Raw genomic sequence first — 17509 nt, 5'->3', positions numbered from 1 at the left:
GCTTTTATTATATAGGATAGCTGCTCAGATATTGAAATTATGGCTCACTGAGACTCTCAGTTAGTTACTTTGCCATTAAGGTGCCAAGTGGAAACCAAGACTATTCCTCTGGGATTGATTGATTGATTACTGAATGAATGAATGAGTCAAGTAAGCCGCCAGTCAAACATTTACTGAGTACTGCTGATGTGTCAGGAAAGATACCGCACTTTGGAGATATTTTTACCTGGCTGAGATATGTTTTCTTCTTGTTATTTGCTGATTTAAGGGAAAAAGTAACTTGTATAGGAGGGCCCCCAAAGAAATGAAGACATTTTAGGAGATTGATTCATTCGGTAAATACTTATGTGTGCCAAGCACTGTGCTAGATGCTTGAATACAACAAAATAAGACCTGGACTCTGCCATCAGGAGTTTACAGGAGAGAGAAGCTGGGGAATTCATGTAGCCCAATGATTGATGGGCGGCCCATAAAACTTACTCCAGTTTTGGGAGGTCAGGGGTATTTGCCCTGAGTCACAGGATGAGTAGGAGTTGCTAGACTTGCTATGACTCTGAAGGACAGAGTTATATAATCTAAACAAGCCCCGAGGAAGCTCTGTCATCCCAGTGGCCTCCTGAGCTCAGATCCAATTTTAGAAACGAAGCCTAATGTTAGGCCATGAAGATTAAGTTACCCCAACAGGGGCAGGTGCTGTTACCCAAACGAGCTTTGAGGTTAACTTTGTGCCATAGGCTGGGTCTCTGCTGGCCAGAGCTCTCCTTGGGAGAGTGGAATTTAATGGGTGCTTATTTTTGATGCCCTTATAAAGGGTGATCCCTGAGCTCCCTGAAATGGAAACCATCTAACTCCTAGATGACTGGCAGGCAAGGCCCTGAATCACACCCACCACTTGGGCTAATGTAGATGCCAGGCAAGTACAATATGCCTGGGGCTTCACTCCAGTATCAAATGGTGGATGGAATGGGACAGCTGCCCAGCGACTCGGCCTTGGATGCATGGGAAAGGAATAGCTGTTCCTTGTGTCAACAAAGAGGCTTCTTTGTGTGTGTGCACGAACTAAAGAAATGCAGCTCACTTATTGGTCTGGCTAAACTTCAACAGTCTGTGTGCTTTTTTTCCCGCCTCCTAGAACATTTTGTTCATGCTGCCGGTTAAAAGGGGGCAGCTTTCACACAGAAGTACAGCAGGAAGTATTTACGTTAGATAAAAGGAAGGACTACTTGGCAGAATGATTGAGTGCAGGACTGGGTTCCCAAGGGGATTATGGAATCTGATTTTTATTCATGGAGTTCTTATTAAATAACTTAATAAGGTGGCAAGGCATAAACCCCCATCACATTTTTAAAAGGCCTGTGCTTTGTGATTCAGAGGAAGAGGGAGTGACCTGTGACCAGGGGGACTGATCTGGCATTGGGGTTTGGATCAGATATAGAGAGAAGAGTGGTGAGGACAGTACAGAAAGAGGTGGAACAAAGGGGTCAGAGCAGGGAAGCACAAGGGACAAGAGGGCCAGAAAAAGTGGGGTGATTTGGAATGTGGTCTCTGAGAGGAGTGATAATATTAGCAGGTTATGTGAGGACTGGATTATGGAAAGCCTGGAAGGCTTGCCCAAGGTGGTAGATTTTACTCAACAGGCAACCAGAAACGTTTTTGGGTTTTTTTCCCCATGTTTTTGAGCAGAAATGAGAAATGATAGAAATGGTGCTTCAGGGATCATGGTCTTTCAGAGATCGAAGGGAATTTACTGTCATGTAGTTCAGTGTTTCTCAAACTCTAATGGCATCAGAATAATTTTTGAGGGGAAGTGCTTGTTTAAATTTGGACTCCCAGGCCCTGTTCCCAGAAGTTCTCATTTGCAGAATCTGCAATTAAACTAAGTGAATCTGCAGTTAAACAAAGCCATTGTTGATCCTGGTACCACTGGTGTGAGACCCAGACTGGGGGAAGACTGCTGGCCTTCTGGAAGGCACTGTCCCAGGGGTCGAAGCAGGGAAGCCTCTGAGGAACCCACTGGGAAAAAGAGTCAGCCCTAAAGTATGTCCAGGCCCAGAAAACAGGCAGCTGGCTTTTGACAGTAGCAGTCCACAAGAATCTTTGGTTCCCCTTCCTCTACACTCCAATCTTGGAGGTCCTGGGAGCCTCGAAGGGAGAAAATGGGAAGAAATGAGAAGCAAGCAGATCACACCCTCTTTCCTGGAAAGCAGACCCTGGCTGTGTTGTGCTGATAAATATTTAACCAGGTTATCACTATTTTTTAACCAGCCCAGCAACTCTCCAAGGTAAAAAAGCCTTATCTTGGAGCATTTGCCTATTTCTGTGGTGTAAATACTCCCAGCATGGCCACCTCAGGCTACCAATGTGATGCCACTGACCACAGAGTTGGGAAGAGAAGCCCACAATTGTGAGCTAGTAGGAGCCCCATCCTCCTCGCCATTGACCCTCACCTGAAGTCATGCCCAAGCTGGGATGGTAGAAAAGAACTAGAATAAAGACCGAGTTGTTGAAGTGTATATTTCTTGACTGTGCTTCATTATTTAAAGTGACCATAGGGCTTCCTGTTATGGTTCAAGTTTTCATCCAGTGGCAAGGGAAAAAGTGAACAACTTTCAGTTTGGGAATAATAAGAGACAAAAGTAAAGTTGCATGTTGGCAATATCCTAATGATCGTGTCTATCTGGTGTATGTATCACACTGACAACTTTTATCTCTAAAATTGTTAAGATGCTTTAAAAAAACAAATGATCAAAACTGAAAGGTACATGTGAAATCTCAACCCCCAAATTGAGAACCACAGATGTAGGGTATTGTATAGTTGATGTTTGTTTTGGAAAGTTTTCCAAAACAGATGTCCCCCAAAGGAAGGCACTTGTCTCAATGATTAAAAAACAAACTGTTCAAAGATGCTAAGATAGCATAGGAAGAACCACCAAGAGATGCGGATAAGACAGTTATACTGAGGGAAGGCAGGAGAGGACGGGAGTCCGGGTAGGGGCAAGTGATCAACCAAAGGGCTTGTATGCATTCAGATAAGCACAACTAATGGACACAGACGGGGGTGGGGGGTGGAGGGGGGACAGGGCATGTACTGTGGGGCAGAAGCGGCAGGGAGAGGTCAATGGGGGTGGGGGGGAGGAGACATAGTGTAATACTTTCAACAATAAAGAATTTAAATTAAAAAGACAGTTATACTGACTTATACTTCACAGATATGCTGTTTTAAATGAACAAACATATTTGCATGTGTCTAATACCCCACAGCAGGTTTATAATCAGTGGGACCTAGTTTTTCTTCAGAGCTTCATTGTTTCAATGATGTGGATCCTGTTCATTCCCTGTTAGGGAGCCTCGTCCATGTTAATAAATGCAAGAATAGAACGAACAGAATGGTCTCTCAGGGCTCTTCTCCCCTCTCCTCTCGCTGATACAAGCCTTAGGGAGCCTCAGTTAGGGAGAAAGCGAAGACCTTCTGAGTCCCTTTGACAGGTGGGAGGGAGGAGGGAGACACGAGAACCAGAATCAGCGTCTGAAAGGGCTCCGAAGTGCCCGCCGCGAGTCCAGACAACTTGTGCGCAGCGCAAGCCGCGGCGAGGACACCGCAGAACCGGCTCCTGCGTGCACTTCCCTCGCCCGCACGGCAAGTTGCAGCCGCACAAACTCTGCCACCGCAACGCCGCTGCCGAGGAGCCGGGCTGGGGAGCCGCAAGGACCCCGTCCCTCGGGACGGCTGCGGCAGGGACTCTGTCCCGGGTTGAGCCGCCTTTACAACCAGCACCGCCTCCTCCCACGACACAAAGCCGCCGGCGGCCGTTGGGTCGACAGAACCCGGAACGCCGCGGGCGGGCAGGCGGCCCTCGCCCCTGTTTCTGGAAGGATTGACCTGACGGGGACGGGCTGTACGGACGCCGTGGAACCCGCGGCCCCGCGGGTCCCCAGGTGCGGGACGCACGGGGCTGGCTCGGCGAGGGCTGCCGGGGAGCTGAGCTGGTGCTCGGGCGGCCGCGCTGCCGGGACCGCCGTCGGGGACAGGAGCGCCAGCCACCTTCTGGCCTCCGCGGCGGCGGTTTCAGGACCTCACACAGCTCTTGTTTCTTATTAATGAGTCTGAAATCTAAACACCAGCCCTTCTGTACTTGGAAGCACCACATCGGTGTATATTTGGAGTCTGGGTGGAGCAGGAAGGGATTCAAGGGCCCTCGGTAAGGAGCGAAGGGCTAGAACGCGAGCCGGCAGGGGTTAACCCGGCGCAGGTTTCCCGCAGGCGCAGAAGCAGCGCTGACACCCGGGACCTGCACGGCGCGGCGGGCGGAAGCGGTTGCGAGAGACTCAATTTGCCTCAGCTGGGCCTTACCTTCGTCGTCTCCCACATGGTCTAGCGGTTAGGATTCCTGGTTTTCACCCAGGCGGCCCGGGTTCGACTCCCGGTGTGGGAACGCCAAGTTCTTTTCTTAATTTTTTATTCTGTTATTACTAAAGCGCCAATTTAGGCGTAATAAGGCAAAGACTGGTCTTATTAGAAAACGCTCTAACCATTTCGGAGCAGCCCCGCGGGGGATGGGGGAGGGATCGAGGCGGAGGGAGCTGAAAGGGTCTCTGTCTACCTCTGGAGTGGACGTGACGGTAAAGCAGAGGGAAAGGTAATAACTCTAAACAGTGTGAAGATAGTTCCTGAAATAAGGAATTAAATATGAGGTGAAAAAACAGGAAACAGCGAGTCCCGTGCTAAAATATATGTTCCAATTGTTTTTTTCTACCATAATTTTCCCTTTTACTGTGGATTTGGAGCAAATGATCAAAAAGTGCTCTTCTTTGAAAGTTGCCTACAGCTATTCCTTTGAGAAGGACAGCAAGATTTCCAGAAAAACAAACAAACAAAAATTGTTAAGTGCAGAGTAGTTCGGTGTACAAGCTGTATGCTTGCTATTTAAAGAGCTCACACACTAAGCCAGTTAATTGGGGAGGGGGTGGGTGGAGAAAAAAGAAAATTGGGTATTACAAATATTGAGGAGTTGCAAGAATTCATGATCTACTCAATTAGTATTAGAAATCTTAGAACTGATGTGACGAGTCAGTTTCAAACTGTTACCCAAATAAGTGCAGCCTCTGCTGTAATCGTTCATCTTGCTTACTCTCCAAACAGTTGCCATTAGGAAGAACCTCAAGGTGTTTGGAAGCCACACTTCATTCCCACTGGTGGTGCACTCTGCAGGTTCTCAGGTTCTTCCTAGGTTGCCATTAACACCGAGAAATGACTGTGAAAAAGACTTGATGTCCTATAACTTTGTTTGAAATTTGCTATATTTTTAAGGCCTTTGGGATTTTAAGGGACACAAAAACAAATGTCATCCTTCATGAGATAAATACTAGGCTAAATATATGCTCATTTAAAATTCCTAATTAAGAGCTTGGAGGAGAAATTGATCATCAGCTGGTAATTTGTATTTATCCAATCAAGTAGGACAGAACTGATAGGAAAATAAAAAGCCCAACCATAATAATACTAGGTAATATTTAGAGAGCACATCCTATGAACCAGGCTAAATGCTTTACACACCTTTTTTTCAATTTAATCTTTATTTTGTTATGAGCTAATATTATTATGACTGTATTAACCAGTGGCCTAGTAGGAAACTGATGACACATTCTTAATAGAGAGTTTAACAAAGGGACAATTGAGGGTTTAGTTAGTGTTTAGGGAAGCAGCAATAATGCAATCCTCAGGGCTTGTGGGCCTCAGGGTGGAGAGAGGGTAGCTGATGAAGAGGGCTGCTACCCAGGAGCTGTGTTTTTTGTTATTGTTTTAAAACTTGCTTTTGCTTTCATATGGCAGGTGAGTTTCATTCAAATGAAGGCTGTCAAATCTATTCATCCTATTAATCATTCATTTTCATAAAATAGATTTTTGGCTTCATGGATTTGACAAAAGCTTTCTTTGGGTACCTATGATATGTAAGAGACTCAGAGCATAGTAGATGCTTCTACAGACATGTATCTAATAAAAACTTTACCTTCATGGGGAGATGACTGCCTGAGTTATACCTGGTATTTTCACAGTCTTACTTTTTTCAAAACAGTTTGCCATAATTTTCATTAATTATCCTCATAATCAGTTTTTAGATGCTTGGACTATTTGAGCTGCAAAGGCCCTTAACAGTCATTTAATAGAGCCCCTCGTGAAGCATTGGGTTTGGGATTTTATTCCTCCGAGTGCCTGGCATTGGACTTTAGATAGTATCCACCAAAAAATGGAATCTCCTCATGATGTCCTAGCCAGATACCACTCCCTCAAAATCCTGGCTTTGTTGTGCCCAGATTTCAAGGTTCCCAGGACCCCCAGGGAGCCCGTCAGTCCGATGCAAAAGCAAAGAGTCCTTCATTTCGAACTAGTTTGGCTCCCCAACCACACTCACCGATGCAACGGTAAGCCCCAGTGGCCGAGAGAGCGAGGCCTGATGGGATTGTGGGTTTTATAGTAAGGGCAGGGGAGGGGACTGTGGACCCTGCCGATTGGCCAGGCGCAAGTCGGGTCTTATTACACAGGATGTGGTCATCTCTATGGTGCGCGCATCCCTTGATTGTCATTGGTTAGTTTAAAGAAATCCCGGGCGTGGCCAGCAGGGGCCTGGGCTTCCGGGAAGAAGGCACTCTTCTGAGCACATGGCGGCCGCCCCAAAAATGGAGGACCCAGGGCAAGATGGAGGGCGCAGTCCTAGCACCCCCCTCCCCCCCTCCAGGGCAAGCTGAGCCCAGGCTCCAGGGGCCAGTCCGGTTGCCGGGCATCCAGCAGATTGACCAGTTCCAGCCCAGACAGGAAGTCCAAGTCCTCCGTCTCGTTCCTGGGGGCGCCGGCCATCGCCTCCTCCTCCATCTCCTCGGGCGAGGGCACGCGCCCCGCCCCGCCGCTGCCGCGTGGGTCCGATCCAGGGGCGGCGGGCGGGTGGCAGCCTGTGCTGGGCTCCCGCCGTGGGCTGGGGAGTCGGTGCCCGAGGCCGCCAGCAGCGTGGTCAGGCTGTGCCTCATGGGGCCCGGCGGCCGGCCCACGTAGGCCCCGCGAGGACTCGCCCTTTCAGCTTCAGGATTGGGTAGAGAGAAGATACATTTTTAAAATTCTGTTGTATCTTACTTTTGGTTAGTGTTCACAGAACAATTTTTCTTTTTGAGGTTGTGAGGTTTATTTTATTTTATTTTTTATTCACCATATAAACATTTCTAGAAAGGGATAATCTTAACTTATTTGGGATATTTGAAATAGCCATATGTTCTCAATATGTTTCCTTTTCTGCTTATGGTCATAAACTCTGAGGGATTCTGCATTAAAATCACCTTATACCCATACACATATATATTTATAGTTATATATATTTGTATGTTCCCTCTGAGGCATATGCTTTATCCAAAAAAATACCCTAAATAATTGCAACCTTAAAACTTCACATCAATACAGGACAGGGAAGGCAAATATGAATTTTAAGTCACTCATATTGTAAAGCTCAAGAACTTGGAAAAACACTGAATACTTGGAAAATTACTGGAACAAATCATCAAAAAAAATCAATTTGCAAACACCTAGAAGACCACAGGGTACTGGGTAATCATCCCACATAGCTTTGTGAAAAACAAAGCTTATCAGATGAATCTAATTTCCTTTTGTCACAGTGACAGGCATGGTGGATGTGGAGAGCAGTCAAGATAATCTGTCCTGATTTAAGAAAGCTTGGGATTTTCTACTTTGTCGTGTACTCTAGAAGAAATCGAAGAAGAAGAAAATATAGATAAGGTTATTACCCTCTGGCAGTAACACATTTAAACCTGAACTTCAGGGCTCAGCTTCACCCAGATAGGCAACTTACACTCTGTCTGTGCAAAAATGACCTCATCCTCCTCCCCAAGTCTCTTTTGCCTGGATTCCTTGTTTTTGTAAGTATCACTCAGGTTCTGTTTGCACAAATTACTTCATCTCTCTGCTCCTCAGTTTCCTTAACTCTAAAATGGGAGTAATAATAGGACGTATGTCATAAGGTGGTAAAGATTAGAGGAGATAAATGCGTATAAAGTGTTTGGCCCAGTTTGGGGCCAATGAATGCTGGTTGCCACCACCACCACCCTCACCATCATTATCATGTTTAGTTCCTCTTTTTCCTGGACTTCTAATCACAGTGTTAAATCTGATCGTTTCTCCCTCTTCTGTGGCACTCACATATGTCCTTCTTTTTCTTTTTTCTTGCATTTATTGGGGTGACATTGGTTAATAAAATTATGTAGGTTTCAGGTGTACAATTCTATAATACACCATATGTATATGGTATTGTGTGTTCACCACCCCAAGTCAAGTCTCCTTCCACTTAGATGCCCTGTGCTGGGTCAGATGGTGGTGTTCCTGGGACTGCTGCAATAGGCACCAAGCTAGCTTCTCTGTCCCCCATCTTTTCCATGTCACATTCTGCTGCCTCACACAGCTTGGAGCCGAGCATGCTGCACCCCTGCACCTAAACCTACAGGACTTGGGCCTGCCATGTGCTTCAAACCTACCTTTGCAGCCGAATTCTTACCTCTTTCCTCCATGAAATCCAGAGTCCAATTAATTTCTCATTGTGTCCTGTATTTGGCCTTTTCTCCACTGAAATTCTCTTATGCCCTTTCTCTAAGTATCTGCATCTTATCTCCATGATTTAAAGCTTAATTTAAATGTTACATCCTTCATGTTAGACCCTTACCTCTCCTGCCAATGGGAACCTCTTCTGATTCTCCTTAGCATCTGTGAACTTCTCTTCTGATACAAACTCCTCTCTAACCTCAGGTCTTAGCTTAGGTGTGATTTCCTCTGAAAGTCTCTCCTGCCCCACTGACAGTGGGTGAGATGCTTTGCTCGATGTTTCTCCCTCATTGAATTTACCACACTGCCATGGCCCCACTAGATTGTACACTCCAGGGCCAGTGCCCTGCGCACAGTAAATAGGTAAATAGTATGAGCCAGACAACGACTGTACTGTCCCAAGGAACACCTTAGCTTCCAAGTTATAGAAAACCACAGGAACTAGTTCAGGACCAAGAGAGAATCATTGGCTTAGATAACCAAGCTGCGGGAAGTGGAGTGGCATGGCTGGCCTCAGAGACAACCTATTCTCACCTGTTATGGGCCAGCTGTTTCCGCGTGGCAGGGGATCTGGGTACCGCCAGCTCCAGGTTCATTCCTCACAGCTTCCCCAACTGAGCGGGAAGGCCCTTCTTAGTTTCTGTTGGAAAGTGCTGGGGAGGAATTTGACCTCATCTGGGTCCTGTGCTCTCTTATAATTATGATTGGCAGCCCTTGGTAGAACCACATGGTGGAAAGGAAGGAGGAACAGGGATTAAAACTGAGCCCAAGAAATGAAATCGCAGTGATGGCTGCACAACTTTGTGAATATACTAAAACCCCTCGAGTGTAAAAGGCTAAATTTTATGGTATATGAATTATCTCTCAATAAAGAAATGATGAAAAAAATTAAGCCAGAGATAAAGTCTTACTGGAAAAATGAGTATTTTTTATATTCCTCTTATTTGAGTTATTCATTTATTACACAAGCATTTTATAGTGTGCTTATGATGTGCCAGCACTGATCTAGATTTACACTTTAGTTGGGGAAGCACACACACACACAAACACATAAGTAAGGTACGAAGTTTGAATTTCATTCTAAATGTGATAGAAAATCTCGGGAGATTTAAGCACGGAGAGAATTCCACCCCCACGAGGAGCCCCTGGATTGGAGGGGCTTTGAGAGTCTTCTGGTCTCGTCCCGGCACCAACCACACTTTCCTAGGAAGATGAGAATATTTTAGCGGATCTCTTGAGATGCCTTCCATAACTACATTTTCAGAATTTGGAAACTTTGTCATAAAATAAAGTTTCCTTGTGGACTAACCTAGATTTCATTATACTTTACTTTCAGTCCATTTGCCAGAGTTAGCCAAATTGCAAAGTTAGACTGCCCTCACTTCACCACCTGCAAGGTTTTTTTGGTTTGTTTGTTTTGGGGAGTGTTCCCCATCCACCCTCAGATTGGAGGATGCGTGCTAGGAGAACCGACAGAACTCACTGAAAGGATACAAGTTAAAATCAGCCAGAGGAAGAGCTACCTAAGGCAGAGACTGGGAGGATTCCAAATACCAAACTTCTATTGTCCTTTCTCCCCGGGGAGTCATACTAGGTTACTCTCCCAGTAGTGATGTGTGACAATATGCATGGAATATTGCCAACCAGAGAAGCTCATTTTAGGTTTTATTGGGTCTTCATTATGTAGGCATGATTGATGGAATGATTGATTGGTTGCCCATGTGGTTGAACTCAGTCTCAGAGACTTCATCCGAAGTCATATGGTTCATCTTTCTGGCAGGGCCTGCTAACACTTTATCAGGTGTGGCCAGCCCCTACCCTAAATAAAGATAGTCCTATCAGGTACGACATAGCTTACTTCCCAGGATCCAGGGGCAAAAATCAGATCTCTCTCTGGGAAGCTCATAATCTTGAGTATGGGCCATTTTTCCTAGTTTTCTTCTCAAAGGACTTGGAGGAGACAGGATAGGTTATTGCCACAAGCTCTTTGCCAAAACATAGGTAAGTGTTCAGGGCAGCGGCTTGTACTGGCTCAGGCTTCTCTGCCATCCACCACCGCCACCCCCCTGCCAGGCTTTCTAAGAAGTTCCAGAAAGAGGGGTGAAGAGTGGCTGTGGGGAGCAACAGGTCCTCTCTGAGGCCCACCCTCTTTGGCTGGCTGCCTCACATCCCCGCCCTCTGATCTTAAAGTGGGCCCTTGGGGTATGCCTGATGCTGGGGGTTTCTGCCTCATCTGAACAGCAGGTTAGTTTGAGGGGTGTCACCTGCACAGGATTTCCATTGGAAGCTCAAAAGTTACGGAATGGCAGAAGATGGATGCCTGTCAGGATTTAGCCCAGAACTTGCAGCATTTGACAGTGGACCTGGGGAATTCCCCATTTTATCAGGGACCCCCACCCCCACCCAGTGGGTTTTAGTTACTTTGACCTAACACCTGCAGCAGTCTGGTTGCCTCACCTTTGACCCTGACTGTTTTTGTATAAACTTAGCCAGTCCATTTGCCAGAGGCAGCAATCCGAACCATTTCTATCTTGCCTGGCTATCCAGTGCTGTTTTCTATTCTAAGCTCTAATGTAGGAATTGGTGGTGGTGGTGGTGGTGGTGGTGAGGTCACGTAGAGGAAGGCAGGAGATTTTATAAGCATCAGATGTGTTCATTGAGTAAGGTGGAAACCGGAGCTGACAGAATCAGAAGTTGGAGTAATTTTCCATAACCTGTGCTCATTAATGTCCTGATTGGGGTTAATGGATTCAAAGGAGGCGAAGAGAACAATGCACTAAGGGAAGTGAAGTAGGAATAATCAGAATTTGGCAACAGCTCAGCGGTGGGGTGTTTGGGGAAGGGATGATTTGTTGACAGCCCCAAGATGACAAGTATCCCCAGAGAGACAGAGAAGTGGGGCAGAGAGAATGAGATTTGTCTCCTCTGACAAATTTGAGGCGCTGTTGGGACATCTAAATGGAGCAGCCTAAGACACAGGAAACCCAGGCTGGAACACCTGTGAAAGCAGACACCTATGAGGGCAGTTGCCATTTTCAGGCAAATAGGAGGCTTAGGGGTTTTGTCCCTGAACACTGCCTGGCTGTTTCAAACAGTGGGTGCGGGGCGGAAAGGAGAGTGGAGCGTGTGATGGGAAGGTAAGAGAGGTTCTGTCACGTACCTGGCCCACAGTGACAGAAGCAAACTTTGTATGTAAACCTCTAGACCTGCAGTGACAATAGCAACATCATAGGCTATGATAGATTTGATATTTATGATGATAATTTTCTGGCAGATGGTAGCAAAGTGTCTTGAGGTAGGTGGGACTTTTTCTGATTTGTTCAAAGTTACTATATAGGCTAGCAGAGGCTCTGGGGTGCTTGTTAGGCTATTTTTAAAGTAAGTCTTAGTTAATAAGGTCTGCAAATTTTCCAGTCCCTTCTGATCTTGCTATATTATGTGAAGAATCAGGCATTTTAATGTTGGCACCCAACTTCTTTTTTTTTCTTCTAAATATATTTTTGTTGATTTCAGAGAAGAAGGAAGAGATAGAAACATCAATGATGAGAGAGAATCATTTATCAGCTGCCTCCTGCATGCCCCCACACTGGGGATTGAGCCCGCAACACACGACCCGGGCATGTGCCTTAGACCGGAATTGAACCTGGGGTCCTTCAGTCCACCGGTTGAAGCTCTATCCACTGAGCTAAACCAGCTAAGGCGTCACCCACCTTCTTGCATATGCTTTGTGTGTGATTGTGGGACACACTGGAAAGGTGAGTTGGTACAAATTTCAGGGAAAACCGTTCGGTGTATGTTGCATATCAAGAGCTACACATGTGTTTCTTTTATCTGGTAATTTTACTTTTAGAAATCTACATCAAGGAAAGGGTCAGAGAAAGGTAAAAATATAGATTTATGAACAAATGTTTTTCCTTAAAGCATCATCTATCATTAAAAATAATTGAAATGGAAAAAAGATCCTGCAATAGGAGAATGATTGAACAAATGGTACATCCACATGATGGAATATTGTGCAGTAGTATTATATACAACGAAGGTTATTTACCAGTAAACACAGAAAATAAAGCAGTATCACAAATTTTAAATATAGTTTGAGTCCAACTTTGTATTATAGAAGGAAACATACACATACATAAAAACAGGAAGGAAATACACCAAGAAGTTAATAGTGGCTATATCTGGGTGGTAGAATTACAAGTGATTTTATTTTTTCCCTTACACTTATTGCAACTTTCTATATTTTTTGAAATGAGTATGTAATTGCTTTCATAATCAGCAACTTATTTCCCTGAAATAAATTCATATAACTAACTTGGGAGTCTGTGTTGAGTACGTTGAGAAAGTGTATATGAAATGTTCTATAATAGTGTGCTCTCAGCTACCCCTCCCCACCCCCACCTCCAGCACAAGTGTATTTTAGAGCCGTCTAACCTTCTGTGGGCCTTTATTTGCTGCTGTCTCCATTTAAACTTGGGTTTCTGGGCTGACCCCTGCAGTGGATGGGAGAGAGCAATGAAGAGACAGGCTTCAGGCCCATTGTATCAGCCTTCCTGCTCTCACCCAGGGTGATGTGGGCAGTCTATTTTTTTATCCGAAAACATAGCCTGAATGCCTTGGGGCTTGCATAGGAAATGCCATTTTAGCTATATAGGAAAAACAAAACAAAACCCCCCAAAACTAAGAGCTTTTTTCCTAGTGGTTAGAGACTGTTTAAGTGCACAGCGTAGACCTTGTTAGGTCTTACTCGTCCGGTAACTTTATCTGTCAGAGCACTGCCTTGTCTTACTGCTCTTTTGCAAATGAAGATCAAAGTGCTTTTGTTTTTTAAAAAATACTTCAAATGGAGTTTTGATCCACTACTCTTTAGCTGGTGTAAAAGGCCCTGGGGAGATTTGTCGAAATGAATTTCTATATAGAGAATCACAATAATTTGAAATTCTTATTTGAAGGTTAGCAGAAACAACTAGTATTTTCACAACCGGAAAAGAGGCCAGTGTCAGATATGACAAAATAATAAAAGGGAAAACAAAATTCATTCCATGTTAGATTCAATAGTGATAAAAACAAAATGAAAACGTTAGGTATTTAGAGAGTGCTTAACCTTTTAAACACAATCTTCTGAGGACTTGATATAAATGTATCTATATACATACATCTATATTATAAGAAATTCAATTTCCAAGAAAGTTAGACCCCCAAGATTTCATAAATTTCCAGTTTACTACTCAATTACTCTTTTTTTTTTTTTTTTTTTTTTTCAGGTTGTGTGCCCCAAAGAGACCTATAGGGAGGGGGACATAGCAAGTAAGACTGTAGTTTTTCCTCTCAGGTAAATGAAAACATTTAAATGTTTCTAGTGAGTCTATAATTATTTCAAAAAATGAAAATTAAAAGAAGCTAAGTGAGAATGATAAACATAAGGAACCTAAGGACTATGTAGATCAAATATATTGACTACAACAGTTTACCACCACCGTGGCATAAAGGTAAAGTTGGATGCTGGCGAGTGCAGGGGATTGGATTGGGGTAGGGAGTAGAGAGGATGTAGAGATTAGAAGAGAAAACCTAGGCTTCTACTCTTCTGCCTCCAGAGAGAAGAAGCAACAGTTGTGTTTCCTTGAATATGTTGGGGGAGGGCAGTGGGGGGAAGGGACAGTGCTAGTTAGCTGTGTGGGCTTTTTTGTTGTTTAGTTGTGGATGACTAGGTGTAAATGTGTGCTCCGGCATTGCAGTTGGATTCCACTGTGGACACCCGAAAGGTCCTCGGTTCCTTTCCTCACCGCTGACTTCTTGCCTGTTCCACCCAGTGCTGAGTTGGGTCAAACAAGTTCAACAATTCTTGGGAATGTTCTGAGGGATCAAGTGTGCAGCCAATGTAAGATTCTTTTTTAGGCTCGTGCACAGATTCATTCTCCAACTTCTGCTTGGGCCACAAGCCACTGGCAAGCAAAATGATCTCAGTGACCAGGTACTCAGCAGAAGGCATTGCACGTGGGGCAGTGTTACTTTACTGGTTATGTTCCTGGCTGCTGAAGCTCGACCCAACCCCCTCTGGCGAGATTTCCAAGGAGCAGAAAATTTTAAACCGCCAGCAGGTCTGGTCAGAGAACCCTGGCTCCTTTCACGAGCCTTTTTTGAGCACAAAAGCTGGTTCCATGCAGTAAGTGGTTGCCCAGCGCACAGCTCTGAATGGAGCCCTTTGCAAATTCTTTTCAATTCGCCTCATAAGCTGAGCTCATGCTCCTCTTCTGGCAAGGACACTGTGGAAAATTCCCTGAACATAGAGAGCTGGCTCCATTTCCTAGCAATTCTACGAAGTTCTCTCTCGGTGATGGTAAAATTGGAGCAGCTTAAACCTCTCCAAGGCATCTAAAACAAAGAGCACTCCGGGCACTGGTGACAAGAAACAGAGCCCCACTTTTCAGCACGAAGCTCGTAGAATTTAGACCCAATCTGACGTGGAAGGTTTGATTACAGTGACTGTTTCAACTTGGGGCCTGCTGAGACATTAGCAGTCCCCGGATATTTCAAAGTTCTTGGCCAAGCTTTTCTAGATGGTGTAATCTATTTTGTCATCTGTAATCATGTGCAAACATCTACTAACTTTATCTATATATATAAGGAGCCAGGGGCCGTCACATCCGAAACAACCTAACGGAGACCGAACAGACTGAGTGGGGTGACAGGCCAGCAGGGGGGTTAATGAGGGACGACCAAATGACTGAGCAGCAGGCTGCGTCAGGCAACCAGGCCAGCTGGGGGGTGGGCAGTGAGGGGCGACCAGGCTGGCAGAGGGGGGCAGTGAGGGGTGACCAGGCCCGTGGGGGGGGGGGCAGTTGGGAGCAACCAAGTGGGCAGGGAGGGCAGTGACCAGGCTGGCAGAGGGGGGCAGTGAGAGGTGACCAGGCCCATGGGGGGGGCAGTTGGGGGCAACCAGGTGGGCAGGGAGGGCAGTAAGAGGCAACCAGGATGGTGGGGGAGGCAGTTAGGGGTGATCAGGCTGGCAGGCAGGTGAGCAGTTAGGAGCCAGCGATCATGGATTGTGAGAGGGATGTCCCACTGCAGTCGGACATCCCCCGAGGGGTCTCAGATTGGAGAGGGTTCAGGCTGGGCTAAGGGGAATCCCTCCCAACCCCCATGCACAAATTTCATGCACCGGGCCTCTAGTAGAGAAATAAAACTGAAGGAGAATCTATATAGCCTGGGGGCATGGCTTCATCTTTGACACACAACTTGAGATTGATTTTGCCGAAGTGTGATCTTGGGGGAAATTCTGCATTTTCTTCAAATACCAGTTCTTTATCTAAAAAAGCAACACGGAAATGCAATGTCTGCATTTTAAGGTGAATGTGAGAATGACTGAATGAACTATCAAGCAAGGTGCCTAATAGGCACATCAAGATTCTTACCTTTCTCTCCTTCTGCTCCCCATCCTCTTTTCCTATCTCTGGAGCTGTGATTTTCAAACTAGTTTAATTGCTGGAACTTAAAAATTTTCAAATAAATGTGTATACAGAAGCCAGACATAGAAAACAGATAAAAACACAAAGCTGGCAGAAAGAACATGCCGGGTTTGCTCCCTCTCTTCTTTGGAAGATAGAAGCTTCCTGCAATTTGAGCGCTATTTGATGGCCTTGTTCATTTGCTGGGAGACCCTGGGGAATACGGGCACATTCTCACATCGATTGGATTGCTGGCCCCTGTGCTGCTTCCCTGCCCCCTCCCATATCCCGGCAACTGAAATCTTCCCATGCAGGACTCTGGTGGGCTTGGGGTTTAAATAAAAGCACTTTGGGCCAGAGCCCTTTCCATTCTGGTGTTTTTCTGAAGAACTCACGTTCTGGAGGGAGGGCAGGGTGAGCTGTCCGAAAGCTCTTGGTTGTCCTCAGTCAGCAGTTTGATGAGAACTACGTGAGTTCTTGTTTTATGCTCACGTGTCAGAAAGTGGGGAGGAGCTCGGTGTATGCAATCCTTTCCTCAGGTTTGTGTGCTTAGCAGATTTGTTAAAAAATTGATTTTAGAGAAAGAGGAAGGCAGAGGGAGAGAGAGAAACATCGATCAGTTGTCTCCTGTACATGCCCCAAGCAGGCAATCAAACCCACAACTTACGTATGTGCCCTGACTGGGAATTGAACCCATGACCAGGATGATGTTCCAACCAACTGAGGAACACCACCCAGGGCTGTTTACCAGATTTTTATTGGCACATGGGAAAGACTGATGGAATGAGGCATCCTGGTACAAGCAGGGGTCAAAGGGTAAATTACAAAACTCTTGGCTGTGAACTGGGCTCTACCAGGGCCTGCTCTAGCTGTGCGTTCCTTTCCTTGTGGAGGTGGCCTCAGCATGAGGCTGTTTCTGTGGGTGGCCTCGGATGCTACGCAGCCAGGCAGGGAAACTCGGCATAGCCACAAGGGCTCCAGCAGGTGCACCCCCACCCCACCCCACGTGACTTGACCTATCCCTCTGTTTGGGCTCTGGTCCAGTGCTTTTATTTAGACTCCAAGCCCACCAGAGCCCTATCCTTGTCTCCTCCTCATGTTGTCCCATGATTTCCTTTCCTGCGGGACCTCCCAGAGCCTTGGAAATAGTGGTACATCCCTCCCCCTGGGGAGGAGGGACATCCCAGTGCTGGGAAAGGGCTTCTCCCCTTTGTGTGATCACAGATTGCTGGGTCTGAGGATGCGGACAACCTGGACTCCTGCCCTGAGCTGGGAGCTGGAATGTACAGTAGTGCTTTCAGATCTGAGTCATCAGTAAACAGAGCTATTATGCTCTGTGTCTGATGTGTTCTCTCTTCTGCTGGGCTGCCTGTGGTTACCATGGATATGGCTTTGTCTTTGGAGGTCTATAACCAAGGACGATTTAAGTAAATCCTCATGGGTCAGTATTTCCCCCAAACAAAACAAAACA

General features: G+C 45.9%; 1 non-coding gene across 1 annotated transcript; it reads left to right on the top strand.

Moving 5' to 3' along the window:
• Positions 1–4361: 4361 nt before the first annotated feature.
• Positions 4362–4433, top strand: TRNAE-UUC. The gene has a single exon. It is a non-coding gene; the product is annotated as a tRNA-Glu (tRNA).
• The last annotated feature ends 13076 nt before the right edge of the window (positions 4434–17509 follow it).

Source organism: Myotis myotis, unplaced genomic scaffold (genome assembly GCF_014108235.1).
Source record: "Myotis myotis isolate mMyoMyo1 unplaced genomic scaffold, mMyoMyo1.p scaffold_m19_p_3, whole genome shotgun sequence".
NCBI lineage: Eukaryota > Metazoa > Chordata > Mammalia > Chiroptera > Vespertilionidae > Myotis > Myotis myotis.
The sequence above is the reverse complement of the archived record's forward strand: the minus strand, read 5'-3'. Positions and strand labels throughout refer to the sequence as shown.